The 16,908-nt window shown below is 41.3% G+C and overlaps 1 long non-coding RNA gene across 1 annotated transcript; it reads right to left on the bottom strand.

Moving 5' to 3' along the window:
* Nucleotides 1-7,702: 7,702 nt before the first annotated feature.
* Nucleotides 7,703-16,064, bottom strand: LOC137293933 (uncharacterized). Its single transcript, XR_010957499.1, has 2 exons — nt 15,906-16,064; nt 7,703-9,161 (listed from the first exon to the last, which is right to left on the bottom strand). It is a non-coding gene; the product is annotated as an uncharacterized lncRNA (long non-coding RNA).
* Nucleotides 16,065-16,908: the final 844 nt, after the last annotated feature.

Raw genomic sequence — 16,908 nt, forward strand, 5'->3', positions numbered from 1 at the left:
GTGTTTTGTTATATTTTTATCACTCAATGCTTCTTCAGGATTAGGCAAGTCAGGCTCACTGTCTTAGTTGACACGTCATCAAATATCAGCTGATGCTTATGCTATTGTTCACTGGATTGTTTGGTCTAGACTCGATTATTTACAGTCTGCTGCCTTATAGCTGGAATATTGCTGAGTGCAGAGTAAAACTTGACATTCCCACTCACTCCTGGGTGAATCATAGCAGAATGGACATTTTATCACTTCCAAGAACTATGTGATCATGACCATATCCTGCAATTTTGCAAACACAAAAAAATCTTCTATGTGATCTTAAGCCAGCCTGTTCACTGCCTCATAGATATTAAATTGTGAACAGCCAGTTCATTGCCTCATAGATATTACGTTGTGAACAGCCTGTTCTCCTGCACATGAGAACCATGTGTGGTATCAGCTATTCCACTATGAACTGTACAACCCTGAATAGGCCCCTATCCCCAAAAGGGCCCCAGTACTATTAACGTAAGGGAGATAACTCTCATTGCCCTTGTTCTAGGAGAGGAGAGCACATGGCCACTGTCTCGCCATGTTGGCTGAGTAAGCCCATTTTGAGCTACAAATAAACCCACAAACCTCTGTGATAGTTGTCCTTCCTACCACCACATGGTGTCAGAAGTGGTTCAAGGCTCATCATGGCAAGTTTTCAGATCACACCTCCTGAATCTTTTGACTTTTCTAACCCAGAGTGTTGGACTCGTTGGATCAGAAGATTTGAGAGATACCGGGTCACTTCCAGACTATCTACTAAGGACTCCACCACTCAGGTGAATCAGTTATTGTATCTAATGGGTCCTGAAGCAGATGATATTCTCCCTACATTCTCTCTCAATGAGGATCAAGAAAATGACTATGATACTGTAAAGCAGAAATTTGATGACTATTTCTCAGTTCGAAGAAATGTGATATTTGAGAGGGCAAAATTCAATCAGCGATGCCAAAGACAGGGAGAACCTGTAGATTCCTTCATTACTGATCTGTATTCTCTTGCTGAAAATTGCAATTATGGCTCTCTTCATGATGAGATGATTCGAGACAGAATAGTTGTTGGAATTTGTGATGTGAGACTGTCAGAAAAACTCCAGCATGATCCTAATCTCACTCTACAGTCGGCTGTTAGTCATGTGCGCCAGTCAGAAACTATTCACAAACAGCAACCAGTTATTCGTGGTACCACAAGTAAGTCTGATGTAACTAGCAATTCCAGTGTGGAAGAAGTAGTGTCTCCATCAGCAAAATCCAAGAAATCACAGCACAAGTCAAAATCAAAGAAATCTCGTCCATTCAATGATCACTTCAAACCTAAATCAACATGCAAATATTGTGGAAAAAATTCTCATCCTAGAAGTGAGTGTCCTGCATCTAATTCTACATGTCACAAATGTGGAAAAGCGGGACATTGGGATGTTGTATGTCGAAGTTCAAAATCGAGACTCTCTGAAGTCCAATCTACTCCCAAGTCTCCTGCTACAAGTGAGCCTGAATATGCCTTTATTGGGATGCTTAGCACAAGTTCATCTCAGCCATGGACTGTAAACTTGAAGATAAATTCATCTGTCACAGAGGAATTCAAGATTGACACAGGAGCTGATGTGACGGTAATTCCGTATGGTGTCTACACATCTCAGTATCTTCCATGTCTGCAGAAAAGTGACAAGAGACTGTTTGGTCCCTCAAACTCCCGCCTGAGCGTCGTTGGAAAGTTTCGCGCCAAACTGAATAGCATAAGCAGGGATGTCGAAACAGAACAAGATATATATGTGGCCAGAGGTCTCACACACTCTCTACTTGGCAGACCAGCAATCGAAGGACTGCACCTCATCAAACACATTGACAGTGTTACAGGTGACACTTGGAAAGAACTGTTCCCAGAACTTTTCTCTGGATTAGGGAAAATGGAAGGTGAATACACCATCAAACTGAAGGAGAATGCAAAACCTTTTGCAATTTCTACACCTAGACGTGTACCACTTCCTCTCATGGACTGTGTGAAACATGAACTTCAGTCTATGGAAGACAACGGCGTCATATCGAAGGTTGATGTTCCTACTGAGTGGTGTGCCGGCATGGTAGTAGTCCCCAAGTCCTCGGAAAGAGTAAGGATTTGTGTCGATCTCACCAAACTTAATGAATCTGTGAGACGTGAAAATCATCCTCTCCCAGCTGTAGATCACACTCTCAGTCAGTTAAGCGGAGCAAGAGTATTCACGAAACTTGACGCTAATTCGGGATTCCATCAACTTCTATTGTCTGAAGAATCCAAACTTCTCACTTGTTTCATTACACCTTTCGGTCGATACTGCTTTAATCGACTCCCATTTGGCATTTCGTCTGCACCTGAACTCTTTCAGAAGAGAATGCAACAAATCTTAGAAGGACTGGATGGTGTCGTTTGTCAAATGGATGACATTCTCACACATGGTCGTGACGACAATGAACACGATCAGCGTGTTGAAGCAGTCTTATGCAGACTTCGGGATGCAGGTGTAACTCTCAATGCTGAAAAATGTCAGTTTTCCACATCGCAAGTGAAATTTCTCGGACACATCATTGATCAAAATGGTATTCGAGCCGACCCAGACAAAATCAGTGCTATTCTCGACATGGCACAACCACAGAATGTCTCAGATATCCGAAGGTTTCTTGGAATGGTCAACCAACTTGCAAAATTTGTTCCAAATCTTGCCTCCATCACACAGCCTCTCCGTGAACTCCTTGTCAAGGATAGACAATGGATATGGATGGAACCTCAACAAACTGCATTTCAGTCAATTAAATCTCTACTCACATGTGCTCCAGTTCTCGGACATTATGATCCAAATGCAGAGACACTGTTGTCAGCTGATGCATCGTCCTACGGATTGGGAGCGGTAATCTCACAAAGGTGTGACAATGGAACATACACACCAATCGCATATTGCTCTCGCTCGATGACAGAGACAGAAAGGCGTTACGCACAGGTAGAAAAGGAAGCGCTAGCCATTACTTGGGCATGCGAACGTTTCCGTGATTATCTCCTGGGAAAATACTTCCACATCAACACTGACCATAAACCTCTTCTCGCTCTTCTTGGTGACAAGTCTCTTGACCAACTCCCACCAAGAATACAACGATTCAGAATGCGTCTCATGGCATATTCATATGACATTTCTCATGTTCCTGGGAAGCAGTTGTGTTCCGCAGATGCACTCTCCAGAGCTCCTCTTAACTTGGCACTCTCCAGTGTGGAAACTCGTCTTCTAGCGGACACAAACATCTACGTTGACTCAGTATTAGCAAACTTACCTGCATCTGATCAGCGTCTGGATGAAATTCGTCTAAAGTTGCGCCAAGACCCTGTCTGTTCAGTCATCATGAAATACTGTCTTGAGGGATGGCCAATTTATGCATCTCTTCCAAACTGTACAAGATCATACTGGCCGTATCAAGGAGAACTTTCCGTTGTTGAAGGGCTCTTGCTGTTTGGAAAAAGGCTAGTAATTCCATCTTGTATGAGAGCAGAAATGCTTGATATCATTCACTCTACACACCAGGGCATAACCAAGTGTCGTGGTCGTGCAAAGGAATCTGTATGGTGGCCAGGACTTAGTTCTCAGATTGAACAAGTTGTTATGAGTTGTCGTACTTGCTCTCGCTGTCGACCTAACCCTCATGAGCCACTCATCCCATCAGAAACCCCTACTCGTCCATGGAGTAAGGTATCCACTGACCTGTTTGAAATCAATTCAAATCCGTACCTGCTTGTCATAGACTACTATTCAAAGTACATCGAGATAAGTAAACTCACAAGTACAACCTCGGCAAGTGTTATAAACCATCTAAAATCCATCTTCGGAAGACATGGAATCCCTGATATCGTCATCTCTGACAATGGTCCTCAGTACTCGTCATACATCTTCAAGAAGTTCTCTGATGACTACTGTTTCAATCACATCACAAGCAGTCCGAGGTATCCCCAAAGCAATGGTGAAGCTGAAAGAGCTGCTAAAACTATCAAGCAAACTCTGAAGAAAGCAACTGATCCATATCTGGCATTGCTCACATACAGAAGCACACCACTGCAATGTGGTTACAGCCCAGCGCAGTTGTTGATGGGACGTAATCTACGCACAACTCTTCCTGTTCATCCATCACAACTTGAACCTCAGCTGCCTTCTTCACAGCAAGTCAGTTCATCTTTCAAGCAGTCTAAACAGCGACAAAAGTCTGACTATGACTCTCGTCACAGAAGTCGCAATCTTCCACCTGTAAATGAGGGAGATAAGGTGTTAGTCCGTGACCCTGAAGCAATTCGGGAAGCCGAAGTATACAAGAAAGCAAACACACCACGTTCTTACTATGTGAAGTCTGGTGACAGTCTCCTGAGAAGAAATCGAAAACATCTTGTCTTGTTGCCACCACAACAGTCAACTGCACATCACGCAGAACTAACTCATTCTCCAGTCTCCACACAGACACAGACACAGTCAAGCAGTGACATGCCTCCAAACTGTACAGTCACCAGATCAGGAAGGGTGTCCATCAAGCCAAACAGACTTGACCTGTAGTGTAGTGTAGTGTAGTGTGTGACAAGCCAAACTAGTGACTTTGCAGTTGAAAGTGGAAGGCATAAGATAAATATATCCTAGTGTTCTTTTTCAGCTTATGGACGTTTAATTATAGTTGCAACTTAGCATAAAGTTTATTTTGTGTGATTATTTCATACACAGCCAAGTGCACATTAGGTTACTCATTATTTCTGGCTTGTTCACTGATTAAGTGTTCCATTCTTACAAAGGGGGATGTGGTATCAGCTATTCCACTATGAACTGTACAACCCTGAATAGGCCCCTATCCCCAAAAGGGCCCCAGTACTATTAACGTAAGGGAGATAACTCTCATTGCCCTTGTTCTAGGAGAGGAGAGCACATGGCCACTGTCTCGCCATGTTGGCTGAGTAAGCCCATTTTGAGCTACAAATAAACCCACAAACCTCTGTGATAGTTGTCCTTCCTACCACCACACCATGAATTGCTAAATAACTGAAAATAGTCTGGGGCGTAGCAGCCATTATAAAAATTCCAGGGATTACACTTTGTTGTTGCTAAACTTGTTGGACAAGCCCTCAACACTATCTAAATATAAAGCATTGCACCCTATCAGGCTTTCACGCCATAAAATGGGTTACCAGGCACCTGATAGTGGATCAAATGACAGTGTAGTAGACAGGACAAGAATCATTTGCGGGAACAAAAGTATTAATGAACATAATATAGAAAATTGATCATGGGACAATGTTGACTTTTATAAATAATAGATCTCTATGAACCTATAATTCTGGTTAGAGACAAAATGGATGGACTGGTCAGGTCTGGATGACAAGGTTTGCTGAAAACATCTTACCGCAATGGCGTGAGTGTATAGCCATGATGTAAATCATTATATTGTCAGGTGAACACTGAGCTAGTATACAGACAGTCGCCAAAAAATAGCTGGACTATTGCTGAATGTGGTCGTATGCAACCGGGCCGCTGTCAGTCACCAGTGATGCCTTTGTACAGAGCGATCTCAGCGTTTAGTTGACCGTAACTTCTAACATAAACTTACGAACGTATTGGCTCTAAGGTAAACTCCCATATCTTAACATAGACCTAACACAGTCTTAACCCTAAAGTGACCATAACTGCCATCCTTTAACATAGACTTGCTACGGTCTCAGCCCAAAGGTAGTTTTCCAGAGAAAACAAACAATGACATTAAACCTATTTCGTTATACTCATCGGTAGACGAGCTTCCGGTTGGCTTTAGGCCGGATAAACGGGGTTCCGGTTAAAAGGTCAGAGATCGGTTTACACACGACGTAAGGAAGAAAACCATTAAGGTTTACACTTACGAGATAAATATCTTCCCTAACCACTGAAAATGACAAACACTATATTAATGCGTAAGTACTGAATGTGCATTTTGGTACTATGGTCCACGAAGCCACTATGCGAAGAAAATCTCTCAATCCAGTTTCTCCAGGATGAAACTGCCAGCCACCAGATGATGTTATTTCTCCGGATTCTTGGTGGATTTGTCGCGTTCATCTTCAGAAATCGATTCATGGGGTCACCGAGAAAAAAGACAGGTCCGATAGTTATGACGGGCCAGTCGGTACCTGGTTGTACTTCGTAATGGCTGGAGGGGATTGTTGTCAACAATGTTGGTTGTTGTGGAGAATGGTTTCCGCATTGACAACACTGGTTCATGTGCGGTTCTACAACGTTTTAGTGTGGGATGTTCATCAGGTGCCCTTGTACAAAGCGATGTTAAGGCTGATATGGCCATAACTCTCATTAATTGGTTTCACATTAATTTTTCGACTTGCTGTGCGCATGCGCCAAACACACTCTAAATAGAAACTATGATGAGTACATACATCTATATGCCTATGTTTTTCAGTAATTGATGTCCTATGTTGGCTGCAACTGCACAAAATGTCTCCTGATTTTTAGCACCGAGAAGAGGCTGCTTAGGCAGGACGATGGTGATGTCATGTGTTACATCAAGGCTAATCTACGACTGTTAAGAGTTTCCCTGGTTAAATCAGGGAGCCTATATACAGATGTTGCAGATTATCGCTTGTTACATACAAAACCATGTTCACATAAATTCAGCTATTTATTTAGCTAATGCCTGTCTTTGTTTCATAAATGAATTGAGATCACTTGCATTCGACATAAAACTATGTATTTGTTTTGGGCTTTTTTTTGTTTTGTTTCTTAAGACTTTGTTTACACTCCTGGTGAGGCATACGCCCAAACCGGAAATACACCTGTGGATACTTTTACACGCCCTGCGCTTGCGCATAGAGAAAGCTATTGTGAAGTCAACGAATATTATAACATAGATTTAAGATGGATTTAAGATGGATTTAATGTAGTCTTAATGCTAAGGTTGTTTTAAGCGACAGCACCCATCAACTTGGTTGGTGCTAAACTCTCAGGTTATATATTAGTCTACTCGGGGTGGTTTAGATACAAGCGCAAGCGCTGCTTCTGTTCCTAAATGGCACTTAGTCCACAACACACACCTCACCTGTTGTGTCCGTCTGGTTTATCATACTCATACTTTATGAAACAAAATTAAAGCTGTCTCCCAATCAGTATAGTCCACGTCTGGATATTGAACTACGTCATATCCGGCTGGCCCGTACATGGTATTGCTTCCGTCAACATATATATTGGAGACACGTGAGTGGGTGAGAAAAACTCACATGTTGTGTCCGTCTGGTTTATCATACTCATACTTTATGAAACAATGTTAAAACTGTCTCCCAATCAGCATACTCCACGTCTGGAAATTGAGTAACGTCATATCTAGCTGACCCGTACATGGTATATTGCACGTCAAATTACACGGTATTGCCTGAGTCAATATATCTAGAAGACGTGAGTGGGTGAGAAGAACTCCCGCGGTAAGACAATGGAAACACCAGAAACGGGCTTCAGTTTTCGAGTGACGAATGAACTTCGTTACCGCATAGGATACATGCTTTAAGACGTTTCTCGAACATTCGAACCCTTCATATACCTGTAGTCAGTCTGCCAGGGCTCGCTGTAGCCACAAACATTCGAGGATGTTCTTCAACTTATTTGGGTGGTATGTAGTCCCTTTGTACAGGAAGATGGCAATAACACTAAAGAAACATTTACAGATTTATTTCCAAGATTACATTACAGGAACATGTTGGACGGAGTTATTCATTGTTTGGTCGGTGTGTACAGCAAAGTCAAAACCATGGTTTGCGATGTCAGTTTAAACCCACGGGTCGTTAAGATACCATCCGGCACCACATAACGCCAGCGCTCAATGAAACTGTCACAGAGTGAATATGTTTTTCCGCCGCTTTAACAATATGCGGCATTGGTTACCAGAAATAGCCCACTCCATCTGCCTATCTAGTGAATGAGTACGCCTCTTTAACAATATTCCTACAGGATTGGTCCACAGGAATCACCTAGAAAATTCACCCTGATCTGGAATCCAGTCCGAGCTAACATTTTAACCTTTTCAGTGGTCCTCTGCTCCAAGTGCCGGTTTAGACGCTGGAATACGTACAGCGTGTGATACAGTCTTTGTTTTTGTCTTAGCGTAATATGGGTAGACTGAGACATCGGAGAAACTGAGTTGGACAAATGAGGAATTGAAATGACTGCTAAGAAGTACACCTGACCCGATTGATAACACACAGTAATGGTTTCGGAACATTTGCATAACATGTTTGGCTGGCTGTACGTCAATAACCGTCACCATGACAACTGTAGAAAATATTTAGAAAAATACTTGAAGAAATTGTTTATCTTTTCAACATTCATATATTACTCGACGTCATGATTGTTTTTCGAACACTTTTGCGGAAAACATACAATATTCAGGAAATAAAAGCCATTCCTCATTCACTTGTATCATTACTGATCTACCTTTTGTTGAACACCCTGTCCTTTTCAACCCGTATTGACAAGTAATTGGCATTACGCAATGCTGGCGAGGACTTAACGCATATCAAGGCCTCATCATAGGTCTACAACATAACACAATATACATCAACGAATAACGTCTACGAACCTTATTAAAAGCGTTTTTGTAAAACCATTTTGAAAACTGTACGCCACCTTTCACCACCGTATCGCTAACGAAAAAGGCTAAATAGAAGTTGGAGCGAAATAATATACTATAAATGTAATGTTTGCAATAAAATCTTGAAATACTTGGAAACAAACAGAATTTTAAAATGGTTGTCAAACTAGACAATTGAAAACGTATGTTCCCGCAAAAACTATGCGAAAGCTGTAAGATTCTGGCCGCATCAGCTACGACATGGGGTACATTATCAGACGTCTTGTCACTGGTCTACGTGGCTGTACAGCTGAAGTCAGTCCTGGATCCGCTTCCGGTTCCCTTCGTCTCGCAAGTCGCTCCGGTCCAAGCCATGGTGAACCCGGCAGTTGCGCAAGAGGCGGATCCGGATTTGAGACAGGACATCGCGCACTGGAACACAGCTTGTTGCGTGGCGTCTGGTATTGGGTCCGGTATTGCATTTGGACTGCCGCCTCCCGTGCACACAACCCCCCTAGTTTCGGCGGAGAAAGCCACGGTTATCACTGAAACAACAGAATCGAAGTATTTTTTAAGTGTAAGACTGGTATGTGCTTGATATGCAGTACCAGGATTCCATTCAACATGCATACCGCGCTCCCTCCACGCCTTCGTAAGTGCCATGCATTATCATTACTTTGTGACTATCATAAAGAATATATATGGAGATGTTGGGTTTTGTAAATACATATTCTCTGAATCTGCGTTCAATCCAATTAAAATTTCATCTCAGTCAGTAGAGATGGTGATCTACTGCGTGACTGAAAACTGTTATTCGTCCAAGTACAAAACAGGACTTGAAACTGACAAGAGTTTGCACCAGTTTCCGTCAGATCCAGTCATCCACGAAAAATGGATGTAGTTTGTTTTGCAACCCACAGATATAAAAACATGTATTTACATAATGTGGCAGAGACAAGACTCGGGTGCGCGAGTCATTAATCAATTTATTTTGTTTATGGCGTATAGCCTGATAGGTGTTCAAACTGCATGTGGTCAATGACTGAAGCTGTGTATTGCATATTGTCTTTTGCAGACAGGCAGGCAGACATATACTGTAGGTGTCAGAAAACCAGACACTGAGCTTTGTCTGTGACAGATGCTGCTCACCACAATCAACAAGTTTTTTTATGTAACGAGTAGATTATTTACTTGCTTCTGTACACAACCAAGATTAGACTACTGCTCACAATCTCATACTCCGTGCATGCATGCTGCTTCTAGCTCCGCGAACCCATTCACTGCGCATGCATTACAGGCGCGACGAATCACAGCTGTTGAAACCACTTTTTCCCCCAGCCCTGGGGGAAATTTAGTGAACCGCTTGAACACTGATTTCATGGTCTTTTTTCATCATCGTTTTTTCATCTTTATGGGTTGAGTTGGCATTTTTGATGATTTGTTTCGGTAAGTGCATACCGAAAGGCTTCAGAATCTGCGAAGTTGTGTTTTACGTTGCATGTGACCTTTAATAAAAAAATATATACAGTATGGTTCAAAATTATTGAGAATAGCTAAAGCATTTCATATTATTAAACGAGAACAAATGAGATAAAATTGAATGTATTGTGAAAGTGAACTGACCTTTTCATGTTGTGTAGGTAACAATTTAATATTTTATCAAGTCTCCTTGAGCTTCACGGCACAGTCTAAGACGGGTAGGCATACTTCCTATCAGAGAGGTTAGTGTCTCGTGAGTTATGCTGTCCCAGTATCGGACCACTTCTCTCTTCATGTCTTCAATTTTTGTCAACCCCTTTTGATTCACACATTCCTTCATCATCCCCCAAATGTTCTCAATGGGATTTAAGTCAGGACTATATGCAGGAAATGGTAATGCAGTCACATTTTTCTCCTGAAACCACTGCTTGGCATGTTTTGCGGTGTGTTTAGGATCATTATCTTGCTGCAAAATCCAGTCATTTCCATAAAACACATGTGCATTTGGAAGGAGAAAATTATCTAATATGTTAGTGTAGCGTTGACTTGTCAGATTTCCCTCAAACACACACAGCGGGGTCGTTCCTAATAAGGATATCCCTCCCCATACATGAAACTTTGGGCTGTATTTAGGTCGTCGATACAACGGTGCTGACGCAGACTTTGTCCATATTTTCACATTATTGGGATATACCCATATCGAGCTTTCATCAGTAAAAATCACATTTTCCCAGTCAAAGTTTTCATGTGCCAAACACCACTCAACACGCCTGTCTTTATGTTCTTGTTTCATGAGAGGAGAAGGAATTCTAGTCTTTTTCTCCCATCCAAGATCAATCAAATTTCTTCTAACTGTAGATTTTGATACAACTGTTGATCCCCTTTCTATCATTTCATACCTGATGTTGGAGATGCTTGCCCTTTGCTTTTTAGACGCTAAAATTCCCAGCCGGACGCGATCTGAAAAGTCCAATTTTCTGGGTCTCCCTGCTCCTTTCTGGTGCCCAAAATCCTTTCCCTCTTTAAAATTCTTCCTAATCCTATACACAGTAGAAAGAGGAGTTCCTGTTCTCTCTGCCAATGTATTTACATCATCAATTCCTTGATTACACAACTCAAAAATCAACCTTCTTTTATCTTCAGCAGACATTGTTGACAGTGCTGAGGAAAATGACGTCTGCTACAAATTCAGGGGAGGTAACTCTAATTGTTCTATACTCAGTAGGCCAAGATGAGTTACCTCCCTTATACCATTACTTAGTTTTAAGTATCAGTGAATCAGTTGAGGTGTTAGGATAGCTCAAAGTAAGAAGAAAAATTCTCAATAATTATGAACCAGACTATATATATAATAAAATATATAAAGGGCTTTCGTGAAGGCTAGCCTATTACGCTTGCTGTCAGTGTATGAAGATTAACACTAGCGTTAAGAGAAGTATAATCATTCTGGCATTTGACTCAATTTGAAACTCGTGTCGCCATCAGCCCTTCATGCCATGTCGGTAGTCCCCAGAGCGAAGTCCCCTCACCATGACCTCGTCAAAGTCACTGATGTGACCTAGAATTAGTAACAGTGGTCGGTAAGATATCTCATGTTATAAGCTCCGTCGTTTGTGCATAGTACTGAAAAATGTTTTATACATAATTATGTATGTGTATATAAATCTTTGACGCCATGTAAGGCGATATCATGATTATCACAAGTGTCATACGAGACATACACCTAAAATATTCACATACAGAGTGTTAACAAGCATGCGAAACGCTCTGTGTTGAAACCTTTAAGTATGTAGCACCGCTTCTTTATACGTTGTTAAGGTCGTCGAATTTCAAGTATATATCTTCGGAGCCCACACTCTGCATTGTCAATGTCGGGAACATGATAGTTACCCTCCGAAGTGAAGGACAACTCGAGTCGTCCAGATTATTGTCAACTATACAGACGACAGATTCATCTCTTAGAATTCTATTTAGATTGTGTAGACGCTACTAACACGATCTGTTCTAACTGGGTTGGGCACAGCAAGGCTTCACACACATGCGCGCACGCACGCACACGCACTCACACTCTCATGTATACACGCACACACGCACGTTTCAGGGGCCCCTGTATAAGTTCCTTATCTGTAGGATAAAGAGCATCCCCCATATCTCCACGTTCCGATAAATCTCCACCATATACTGTAGTTTATTATAGCATTTTGCAGATTTATCAGAACGTATACCCAGGATTGTGTCATAAGTTACGTAAAGCACGTTAGGACAGAAAAACATTGTAGTCAGGTTCCCTCACAGAGTCAAGCTAAGCATTAGGGCATTTGTGACTGTTCCCACGGACAATACCCCACTCGATATTTACACCAACCAATATTTCTGACTGACTGCTATTCATACCAATCGACTTCCCATTATCGATGTTGTATTTCCCCTACAACAATTCCCAACAGCCATACCTCTAAGTATTGCACTGGAATAGTCTTAGAGTCCTTACGTACGTTTAAGTTCCACTCCCACCCAGAAACAAAAATAAAACAAAAACGAAACAATTCTTCAAATTAGGATAATGGACCATTTGCAAGGTACATCTGTGCAGGTGTTCTGTCACCAATGGAGGGTAATCAAATTAACGAACGTCTCCCAGAAATAATGTGTCCTTCGAGACGCTGATCTAAGGAAGAACAGACCGAAACTGTCATGCAATTAGTTATTATTCCACTCAAGAGAGTGCAAACACCCTACGCTACTTGTCAGTGTCTTAATCAATAGACACGACCATCTACTTTCAATACTTGATATTTGTATCAGGCCATTGTTCAATTTGCATTTGTAGGGGTCTCTTGTATCTGCTAATTAATTGTGATCTTAACAATCTGGACTGGAAACTGATACCATTATAATGATTATACTTGTGGACCCTGTACAATCCGACACTCACTGGGACCGGGGACAAACTGTCGGATTTTATAGAGTGTGGGATGATTCGATGTCTCCTTCCTTAAACACGTTTCAAACAATACCATTCATTGTAACTGGCTTATATCATGAGATTAATGCTTCATAGTTGTGGTCTTTGTAAATAAAGGGAAATGAAAACAAATTCTGCATTTCTATATACATCGTACATGTATATCAATGGAATTATTATCTTCAGTGTAAGAGTTGTTCGCCCACTGTCGTATTTCATGTCAAGATCTTGGGTAGATAAAGGAAAGGCTTTAGAATTTTCAAGCGTCAGATTTCTTCTTGGAAGTTCCATTTTGCATTGATAATGGTCTACAGTGTTGCTAGCTATTTAATGCTGACAGTGACAATTCAAGTTGACACCACTGACTTATTGGTAATTGTTCACAGCCATGATACCATCACCATACAATTGCAATTTTATTTGTTTCATTTATAGCCACCTTCAAATACTGGTGTATTTTATATTACTTTGAGTGAATTGATATCTCTTAAAAATCTTACAATAACTTCACTAGGCTCTTTGATGAAACATTTCAGTATATAAATGCGACATGTTGAACCATGGATGTCTGTTCCCAGACTGCTGGACTGACAAATGGCCGCTGTTCCGTGAAGGTGAGCTACAGATCATTTAGATCATAACACCTCAATCAGGCAACACCACACACTGCAACTTTCACAAAATTCAGTCATTCACCCACAGGAATGTCGATACACTTCAACCCAGGTATATCTTTTTGATCATTTCGAACATTTTACATACATTCTCCCGTAAAGAAACGCATAGGTTGATGTAAAGTCTAAAAAAAGAGAGTAGACTTTGATTATTATAATTTCGCCATTACAGTGCCGTTTTCTGCATATAGAAATAAAACAGCGCAAAAATGCGTCTTCGGATGCATCAAGGGTATAATCAAGGCTTATTGGAAAGTATACCCTGGGGATATGGAGGGTGGGTCCATTGACGAATCCCACTTTATGCTTCGGATGCCGTAACAGAACAGCACGTGTCTAATCGACAAAACCCACCATACTTGTACATTTTGCTTTTAATTGAGGCCATGAAAGCAGGATTGTAAATACACGGCTGCCGGGTGAAAAATTAGCAGCACCTAAAACATTGACGAAAATTCGGGCTGGTAACCTCCTCGACACGGTGGTCCGGTGGCAGACCTTTAGTAGTTACACCTCTGTATGAAATGCTGTATGGACTAGTTATTTATAATAGTTATTCATGATGTTTATTTCAATTTTATTGTAGGTTTCAAGTGAACCCTGGACTGAAGCTGGCGGATACTCTACGCCACCTGGTAACAGGGGTAACACACGTTAGCCTAGAGCACAAGTTCAGAGTTGTCAGAACTCGGAGGAAGTCGAAGAGGATGTTTTGGACAATTTTTTTACATTTTTCTTAAAGTTGGAAGACCTGGCTCGACGTAACTCGATCTCAGTCTCGACACCAAAATTGAAATAAGTTAAAGGTACGTGTTCACAGGTAAACACAAACACAGACAGTTGTAAAGGGACTCAGGTGCAGTATCACCCATGCGAACAGTGAAACAGGTGAAGTGCGTGCGCAAACTCAAACATGCACCAGAAACATAGCCGCACAATCAAACAGAATCACCTGCGTACAGGAACACAGTTACACGGGAAGCACAAGAATGGTCCTTCCCGTGGTTGTGTGTCCCAGACAGAGTCAGACAACGTTAATTGTCACAAAAATGAACGACATATTCACTATTCTGATTGCTTATAAATATTTGATATATGTCTTTTTGTTTGATGTGGTGCTATGCAATATTACATCTATATGGTGGCGATATTATAATCGAGACTGGACCAGACATCCCAGAAACTGACTGCATGAACAACGAGTGAGTGAATTAATGTTGCTTTAAGGAGTATTGAAGCGATTCATGACTATTCGGCAATTGGATACAAGGGCATGCACCGAACAAATCGGTCAGGCTGACCGCCCAGTCCCATTAATCGACTATGGTATACATCTTAAGAATGGAATAAAGAAAAAAAACAAGCGAAAGAATAGTGTGTTTTGAAAAAAAATCCAGTGGAGGGATAACTGTCAGTTATAGATTCAGGTACCTACAATGAAATTATCATTATTAATGTTTACATCTCCTCCAATCCTCGATCTTCGCTACAGACCCGGTCAGGTTTGATTGTACATCGCCTTGCAATTGTATTAGTTACTGATACGGTTACTTAACAGTATGACCAACTCGGGGGCTAGGAATGCGAAGACCGGTGAATTACGACCACCATAGCGAGTGCCATATCACGAACGATTCCTTACATAATGTCACTAAAGTAACGTTAAACTAATGAGGACGATAACCCATAGGACTGCGGACGGTTCCCCGATGAAGAAATGCTGGGTTTTTTATTTTAAATTCATAGATACATATGCTTTTATGCATTTATTTTCTGAATAACCTCTCATAGCTCAGTAAAGAGCACGTAATTACAATTCTAACTGCAATTTCCTTAATTTTTAGAAGAGCGGCGTGCTAGTCTAGTGGTTACACTCATCTCGCTGAAAATCGTTCGATTTCCCGCATGTGTTCCCATTTGTGGTTTGATTTTGCTCCAGAGTTGCAAAAAGCTGTGTGAAACATTAACATAAAAATTCGAGATTCATTCGTTGAAACGTAGTCAGTTTTGTTTAATATCTCATATCTGTGTAAATAACAAGTCTCTGAGGTCTCTGGTAGTATCTTGGACATGCCAGTTAGTGCATTAAACACCCATTTGAGTTTTCTGGATACGTAGCATAAATATATCTCCTAATTTGAATGCCGTGAAAAATGCCGTATTTAACTCACCCATAGTGACAATCAAAACGATTTCCAACGAAGCAATCCCCCTCATTTTCTATTCCAGTATCTTCTGAGTCTCACAAAATCTATACCTTTACAAAAGGCTACGAATACCGCAGTTTTCTCTATCGTCTGCTCCAGGCCATGTCCAGGCAACTAGTGACGCGCTTAGGTAAAACGTGGCGCACTACAAACAGAAAATCAATGGCTGGTTCAGGATGAGCTACATTGTGATTGTAGTAGTCTCTTGTCTAATGTTTTCACCTAGCCATGGCAATGAGGGGTACAATAATAATACATTTATCAGAGAATAGAAACTATTTTGGGTCACGACAACAGACGTCGCTGCCATTGATGCTTTGGTTTGCTGTCCACTCCCTGCCCCGAGGCACCAGCAGTTTCTGGCTACACGTCAATACATCACCTGGCCACATAACATGTTGAAGTTTTGGGAATGGGGCCTTCATATGCTATACATACACGTTAGGTATTTTGTGAAGCCCGGCGTCTTTCCCAAACAACTCTTCTTCAACAACTGTGTTGATGTGTTGTGTTGTCCCATGTTAGTGATGCACGATGTCCCCAAACTTGTGATTCCCAAGTATGTGACGTGCAACATCTCCAGATCTTTGATATACAGTGCTAAGTATGTGATGTACATTGTCCCCAAATCTGTTATATACAATGTCCAAGTATTTGATGCACAATGTCCCAAATTTTGTGATATACAATGCGCAAATATTTGATGAACACTGTCCCAAAATCTGTGACACACAATGCCTAAATACGTCATTTGCAATGTCGCTACTGCAGTGCTCATTAATGTACAGTTGTCAGATCTGTCAATAGCAATGTTCAAATTATGTGGCGAAAACGTCAAGAGACTGTTATTTTCGGTGTTTCGGGTCTTGGAGTGATACATTGCCAATTGCACGAAGCATATAAATTAGAGAGTCTAAGTAAACTTAATGTCAGCGTTGTTCGTTACACCCCTGCACTGAGTCTAACA

Source organism: Haliotis asinina, chromosome 8 (genome assembly GCF_037392515.1).
Source record: "Haliotis asinina isolate JCU_RB_2024 chromosome 8, JCU_Hal_asi_v2, whole genome shotgun sequence".
Lineage (NCBI taxonomy): Eukaryota > Metazoa > Mollusca > Gastropoda > Lepetellida > Haliotidae > Haliotis > Haliotis asinina.